This window comes from Penaeus vannamei, chromosome 19 (assembly GCF_042767895.1).
Source record: "Penaeus vannamei isolate JL-2024 chromosome 19, ASM4276789v1, whole genome shotgun sequence".
In the NCBI taxonomy this organism is placed as follows: Eukaryota; Metazoa; Arthropoda; class Malacostraca; order Decapoda; family Penaeidae; genus Penaeus; species Penaeus vannamei.
In genome coordinates this window covers 33,931,479-33,940,176 of record NC_091567.1, presented here as the reverse complement: position 1 = coordinate 33,940,176, position 8,698 = coordinate 33,931,479, and positions in this window count along the sequence as shown.

The following is an 8,698-nucleotide window of genomic DNA, read 5'->3' as shown; positions in this document are numbered from 1 at the left end:
CTCTGTTCATTCATTCACCTTCCATTCCAACCTCAATTTACGCATCTCTTCGTAACGTCCTCTTACCCCATCATTTATCATCCATTATCTCATATATTTATTAATAAACCTATTCCCATTCATGCACGGCGAACGCTGGCTTGACCTTGAGATCTTAACACGTGACTCCTAGTCCACGTGTTGCTGCCACCCCTGGTCACGTGACGAGAGAAAACGGGAAGAAATAAAACGAAAAGAAAACGGGAAAAAAGAAAACGGAGAAGCGCGTAATTTAGTGTGAGATGAAAGTATAGTGTTCGGGTTTCGATTCGATGAGACTTTTTGAGATTCGTGGGACGGAATGTGAGCAACGGTGAAGAAGTTTGCTTTCAACATATTTATTGCCTTGGAGAGGAATGTGGAGGATCGGGGGGAAGGGAGATGAGAGAGAGAGGAAGAGAGAATGAGAGAGAGAGTGTGAGTGAGAAAGGGGGAGGTGGGGAGGGAGAGAGAAAGAGAGAAAGAGAGAGAGAGAGAGAGAGAGAGAGAGAGAGAAGAGAAAGAGAGAGAAAAAAGAAAAAAGAAAGAAAGAGAAAGAGAGAGGGAAGAGAGAAGAGAGAAAGATATGCAAAGAGAGAGCAGACAGGAGAGAAGTAAATGAGACAAGAAAGACAGACAGACAGAGACGTGAGTGCGTGACAGACAAACAAACGGACAGACACAGACAAAAAACAAAATGACACACAAAGAAACTGAAATGGAAGAAAGAAAGAACGAAGCAAAGACAGAGAAGAGAAACGGAGGGCGTAGGAGACAGACAAACGAACAAAATAAAAGAAGCAGTACAAAAAAATAAAGAAAGAGAGGGAAATAAAAGAACAGAGGGAGAGAGAGAGAGAAACAAATACGAATAGACACAGACAAACAAACAAAAACAAAAGCAATAGAAAAAAAAATGACAAAAGAAAGGGAAATTATAGACAAAAAGAGAACGAAGCAGAGACAGAGAGGAGTAAACGGAGGGAGTGGGAGACAGCGGAGGAGAGTGGAGAAGCAGAGTCAAACTTTTTTCAAGGAGCAGCACGTGTCTCCAATAATTTGGCTGTGCTGGCGAGTCGTGTCAACAAGGAACGCGCTGCTTGTTTTATACCTGTTTTTCAAATTACTTTATCTTCCTCGTATTTTCTCTCTTCTGTTTACTTTACCTCGTCATGTTTCCTGTCTTTTGTTTACGTTTTCCTTCTCATGCTTTCTGTCTGTTTACTTTATCTTATTCGTATTTTCTTTCTTTCTGTTTACGTTTTCCTTCCTCATTCTTTCTTCGGTTTACGTTTTCCTTCTCATACTTTCTTTCTTCTTTTCTCCTGTTTATGCTTTCCATCTCATGCTTTTTCTCTGTTTACGTTTTCTTTCTCATGCTTTCTATTTCCTGTTTACGTTTTCCTTCGCATGCTTTCTTTCTTCGTTTCTCCTGTTTATGCTTTCCTTATCATGCTTTCTCTTTATTTACGTTTTCCTTCCTCATTCTTTCTTCTGTTTACGTTTTCCATCTCATACTTACTTTTTTTCTCCTGTTTATGTTTTCCTTCTCATGCTTTCTTTTTGTTTACGTTTTATTTCCTCATTCTTTCTTCTGTTTACGTTTTCCTTCTCATATTTTCTTTCTTTCCTCCTGTTTATGTTTTCCTTCCCATGCTTTCTTTCTTCTTTTCTCCTGTTTATGTTTTCCTTCTCATGATTTCTTTCTGTTTACGTTTTCTTCCTCATATTTTCTTTCTCCCGTTTACGTTTTCCTTCCTCATTCTTTCTTCTGTTTACGTTTTCTTTCTCATGCTTTCTTTCTTCTTTTCTCCTGTTTATGTCTTCCTTCTCATGTTTTCTTTCTGTTTACGTTTTTCCTAATACTTCCTTTCTTATCATGTTTTCTTTCTCCTGTTTACGTTTTCTTTCTTATGCTTCCTTTAGTTTATTGTTTGCGTTTTCCTACTAATACTTTCGCCAGTTTGTCATTTACGTTTACTTTTCTCTCTCTCTCTCTCTCTCTCTCTCTCTCTCTCTCTCTCTCTCTCTCTCTCTCTCTCTCTCTCTCTCTCTCTCTCTCTCTCTCTCTCTCTCTCTCTCTAATAAAAACAACAAAGACAGTACTTAAAGAAAACCTACCCCGACGGCGCCTGCGCGTGAGCACCTCACGCTTGGCTTCGCGGGATTCGATCTCGCGGCCGCCGTCTCCGGGCCAGAGGCGGTACCACTGAGCCACGGAGGTTGGTTGCAAGTTGCAGGTGATAAGGAGTCCTTCAATCGCTCATTATGTCGACCTGTTTAGATCTATCAATAAAACTATTCTAAAAGCTAATATGTGTATTGTGTGTGTGTGTGTGTGTGTGTGTGTGTGTGTGTGTGTGTGTGTGTGTGTGTGTGTGTGTGTGTGTGTGTGTGTGTGTGTGTGTGTGTGTGTGTGTGTGTGTGTGTGTGCGCTCGTGTGTGTTGATAATAATATTGATCATAACAATAATTGCAATGGTGATATTGGTCATAAAAGTCGTATGAGTAGTAGTAATAATAATAATAATAATGATAATAATAATAATAATAATAATAATAATAATAACAATAATAGTGATAAAAATAACAATAATAATAAAACAATCATAACTGTAACAACAATTAACATCTATGATAATACTGAAAACAAGAGTAATGATGATAATGATAATAATAATAAAGCTAATCATAATAATGATAATAACAATTATAATAGCACTACTACTAATAGTGATGATGATAAAAAGGACAATAATAGTAATAACATTAATATTATAGTAATGATAATAATAATGATAATGACAATATTGATAATAATAATGATATTGATATCACATGCATTAGTAGCATTGAAAATCAAAATAGTGAAAGTGATGATATTGATTATGATGATGATGTTAATAATAAGTGATTATAGTAATTATTGTAATAATAACAATAACGATAAACATGATAATAATGATGAGAATGAGAATAGTGATATTAATGATAATAAGAATAACAATTATGATAGTTGTAATAACAAAAACAATATTTGTAATAATAGAACAATCATGATATAAAATAATAACAATATCATTACTATTGTCATTATCATTATTTAACATTATTCAGCAATGACAGTAATATTAAAGGCTATAACCTGTGTCATAGTCATATTACTTACCAATTTAATGATAAAACTATAAAAAGCCTAATAATTATAATAATAAAGGTGTTCAAGACAACAGCAACAAAAAAAATATCAATTTTATGATGAAACGAATATTGATAACATCGAAAATAATGATACCAACCATAAAAACAATCCTGATGACACTAAGAGAAAAGCTACCCCGACGGCGCCTGCGCGTGAGCACCTCTCGCTTGGCTTCGCGAGACTCGATCTCGCGGCCGCCGTCTCCGGGCCAGAGGCGGTACCACTGAGCCACGGAGGTTGGTTGCAAGTTGCAGGTGATAAGGATTCCTTCAATCGCTTATTATCTCGACCTGTTTAGATCTATCAATAAAACTATTCTAAAAGCTAATATGTGTATTGTGTGTGTGTGTGTGTGTGTGTGTGTGTGTGTGTGTGTGTGTGTGTGTGTGTGTGTTTGTGTGTGCGTGTGATGAAAATGATGATATTGATCATAATAACAATAATGGCAATGGTAGTAATGATTAAGGTAGTATGAGTAATAATAATAATAATAGTGATAATGACAATAATAAAAATAATTAAAAAAACAATTATAATTATAATGCCAATGGTAATAATGATTAAGGTAGTATGAGTAATAATGATAACAATGATATTAATAATAATAATAAAAACAATTATGATTATAATAAAGATAAAAATCACAATACTGATAATAGAAGTAATGATAATGACAATGATAATAATAATAATAACAATAATAATAGTACTAACACTACTACTACCAATAATAATAACAGTCATGGTAATAATAATAATAATAATAATAATAATAATAATAATAATGATAATAATAATAATAATAATAATGATAATAATAACAACAACAGTAGTAACATAATGATAATAATGATAGTGATTGTAATAAAGACAGTAATAGTGATAAAAATAATAAAGATGAAAATAATACTAATAATGTGAACTTATAGCATAATAATAAAAATGATCATCATAATGACAATTAAAATAATATGAAAGAGAATAAGAAAAAGCTTAAGAATCAGAAATATACGAACAATAATAATAATTATAATATCGATAATAATAATGATGATGATGATAGAGTAACCCAGATGTAAATTTTGAAACGAAAATTACTTAAAGTGCCAGTATGAATATCTGAAATATTGTATTACTGTTTATTTCTCTCTCTCTCTCTCTCTCTCTCTCTCTCTCTCTCTCTCTCTCTCTCTGTCTCTCTTTCTCTCTCTCTCTCTCTCTCTCTCTCTCTCTCTCTCTCTCTCTCTCTCTCTCATTCACTCTCACACTCTCTCTCTCTCTCTCTCTCTCTGTCTCTGTCTCTCTCTATCTATCTATATATCTCATAAATCTATACCTCTCTCTCTCTCTCTCTCTCTCTCTCTCTCTCTCTCTCTCTCTCTCTCTCTCTCTTACTCTCTCTCTCTCTCTCTTTCTCTCTCTCTCTCTCTCTCTCTCTCTCTCTCTCTCTCTTTCATTTTCTCTTGCCTGATCCCTATGCATCCGTTCCCAGTATACACGTTCTCATCTCTCTTTCCCTTTACCACATTTTATTCTGTTTTTACTTATTATCGTTATTTTTAATCTAATTTTCGAAGAAGCAGGAGAATATAGACGTTTTTTTCCATATTTCTTTTGGATATCAGCGTCTCCTTTTCCAAATTCTGAGAAGCAATTAATCCCTTCTTTATCCCAATTGGAAAGGCATTGTTACGTTTCCCTAAATAATTAAGGTTGCTGTCTCCTGTTGCATCTCTCGTCATGCCTCGCTCTTTATCCTCTCCTTTGCTCTACGTCGTTTTATTCGTTTACTTGGCTTCTCTTGTTATTTGCTTTGAGAGTTTTTTTTCCTTTTTTCCTTTTTTGGTTTTGGATCTAAGGAAACCCCAAGAAAACACGATTATGGCTTACAAAACTTGTAATATGAGTAACATGATTTCACTGGATTCAATTTATTCCTGTCGGGTGTGTGTACCTAGGCTACAGCGAACACAGAAACGTTTTTACCCAATAACGTTTTATTCTATAAACAAATGAAAACAAGTGGCATATCACAATATAATAGCAATAAACATAAGAAAAGACAGGGAATACTTTGCTATTAACTGAATTCATGTCTAAGGTACCTTTAATTTTATGCCCTTCCTTTGCCCATAAAAATAATTCAATAATTATTATTATAAACATAATAAAAACGAACACAAGACAGGGATCGAGACAGTCGCCCTCTCCCCATTCCCCGCTGTCTCTCCTTTATTTACTTTGACATTAAGTAATCGATCCTACCCTTCTTTCTAGATTTCTCTTTCTCATACTTTGATATATAACTCCATTCGCAATCTATTCCTCGGTGCAGTCGGGACTGTCTCTTTCGACTAATTCTGTTGCTGTATCCACGAGAAAAAATGGAAAGATGAGAAAAAAAAATCAAGTAAATATTTCGTAATAATGGCTAGGGTTGTATGGTGTTTGGCGTCGCGATCTACCTCCTTCTTCTAGTTTCTTCTTTCTCATACTTTGATGTCTGCTCTGTCATCTCGCAATCTATCTCTCTCGGTGTAGTCGGGACTGTCTCTTCGACTAATTCTGTTGCTGTATCACGAGAAGAAGAAATGGAAAGATGAGAAAAAAAATCAAGTAAATATTTCGTAATAATGTAGCTAGGGTTGTGGTGTTTGTCGTTGCTCTCTCCTCAGTCTTTCTCTCTTTCTCTCTCTCTATCTCACAAATATCTGTCTGTCATCTCTATCTGTCTCTCTCTCTCTCTCTCTCTCTCTATCTCTATCTCTATCTCTTTATCTCTATCTCTATCTCTATCTCTCTCTCTCTCTATCTCTATGCTCTCCTGTCCTACCTGTTCTCATCTCTCTCTCTATCTCTCTCTCTCTCTCTCTCTCATCTCTCTCTTTCTCTCTCTCTCTCTCTCTCTCTCTCTATGCACTCACACACACACAAACACACACACACACACACACACACACACACACACACACACACACACACACACACACACACACACACACACACACACACACACACACACACACACACACACATATTTCGTTATATATATATATATATATATATATATATATATATATATATATATATACATATATATACATATGTACACACATACTTCAGACTAGCTCCATCTCCTCCTCCTCCTCCTCTTTCCTCCAGGAGCAGATCGTCCTCAAAACACAACGGCTCTTTCCCCGATCTCTGGCGAGGCTCAGAGGCTGCAGTTTAGTGTGATAACCGACCCAACGAGGCCATGCAATACCCAACGGCCCATCGAGTCATGCAATTACCGTGCCAGCTGCCAGGCACTCGCGAATGACACGAATTATGAGCGTTTTCCTCCTTTCGGCAAAAAAAAGGTGTGGGATTCCATCATCTTTTCTTTCCTTTTTTCTTTCTTTCTTTTTTCTTTTTCTTTCTTTATCTTTCGTTTTTTCTTTCTTTTCCTTTTTTTCTTTCGTTTTTTTTTCTTTTTCCTTTGTTTCTTTTTCTTTTTGTTTCTCTTTCTTTCTCTTTTCTTTCTTCCTTTTCTTTCTTTCTTTTTCTTCTTATTTTATTTTCTTTCTTTCTTTCCTTTCCTTTTTCTTTCTTTCTCTTTTCTTTCCTTCTTTTTCTTTTTCTTTTTCTTTCTTTCTCATTTCTTTCCTTCTTTTTCTATATCTTTTCTTTCTTTCTTTTTTCTTTCTTTCGTGTTGTTTTCTTTCATTTCTATTTCATTTTCCCGTGTATGAATAGATTACTTATTATTATCTTTTTATATCTTATTCGCTTTCTTTATCTTCTTTATTATCATTCGCAACCTTTTTTTTTCATTTCTAGTTTATTTTTCCAAAATTAGAAACCATTTACTTATTCATCTGTCTGTCTATTCGTTGGTTTCAAAATGTATCTATGTATTTGTTTATTCGCGTATGCGTTAATTCATATATCCATACAACTATTTGTTTGTTTGTATGTTCTTTTTCGGTTGAATTATCTATCTATGTATTCTCCTATTCTTTTATTCATTTGTTTGTTATATATTCATTACCTATTCATATGTGTTCTTTGTCTTATATGCAGAATAAGAGAGAAACGTTCCGAAGGTGATACAAAGACTGGAGATTCTAAGTAACAAAAATAATCATAAGTGGAGATTTAATTGACGATTAAAACGGAAAATAATATCGATAATATGGATAATGCTGATGATGATAGGGATGATGACGATGATCATAAACATAGTAATAATGATAATAATGATAACAATAGTGATCACAATAATAATGACACTAGTAATAACAATATGATGGCAATAGTGATGATAATAAATGTAAAAGAAATAATGAAGATAATAAGAATAAGAATGATAGCAATTATGAAATAAAATATTAATGATAGTAGGAGTAGTAGAAGTAGCAACAGTAGTGACAATATGAATGATGATGATGATAGTAATATCAATGCTAACAATAACAATATAAATGGTGATAATAATGATAATAAAAATATTAACAATGGTAATAACAATAGTAATAATAATGATAATGATAATAATAATAACAACAACAACAATGATAATAATAATAATGATAATAATAATAATAATAATGACAATAATAATAACAATAATGATAATGATAATAATAATAATAACAACAATAATAATAACAATAATAATAAAAATAATAATGATAATAATAATAATAATAACAACAACACTAATAACAGCAGCCACAAAAAGGATGAAGATAATGAACCGGTTTAGCAAGGTCAGGACAAGAGATCCCTACAAGGCTTCAGATGAGGCTTCAGACAAGGAGTGGAGGCTTCATCTCACAACCTTGCCTGAGGTCAGCATCTCGGGCCACAGATAGGAGGAGGAGGAGGAGGAGGAAGAGGAGGAGGAAGAGGAGGAGGAGGAGAGGGAGGAGGAGGGAGGAGGAGGAGGAGGAGGAAGGAAGGAGGAAGAAGGAGGAGGAGGGAGGAGGAGGAGGAAGAGGAGGAGGAAGGAGGAGGAGGAGGAAGGAGGAGGAGGAGGAAGGAGGAGGAAGAGGATGGACGAGGAGGAGGAAGGATGAGGATGAAAAGGAGGAGGAGGATGGATGAGGAGGATGAGGATGAAGAGGAGGAGGAGGAGGAGGAGGAGGAGAAGGAGGAGGGAGGAGGAGGAGGAGGAAGAGGAGGAAGGAGGAGGAAAGGAGAGGAGGGGAGGAAGGAAGGAAGGAAGGAAGGAAGGAAGGAAGGAAGGAAGGAGGAGGAGGAGGGAGGAGGGAAGGAGGAAGAGGAGGAGGAAAAGGAAGAGGAAGGAGGAGGGAGGAGGAGGAGGAGGAGGAGGAGGAGGGAGAGGAGGAGGAGGAGAGGAGGAGGGAGAGGAGGAGGAGGAGGAGGAGGAAGAGGAGGAGGAGGAGGAGGAAGAGGAGGGAGGAGGAGGAGGAGGAGAGGAGGGAGGAGGAGGGAGGAGGAGGAGGAGGAGGAGGAGGAAGGAGGAGGAGG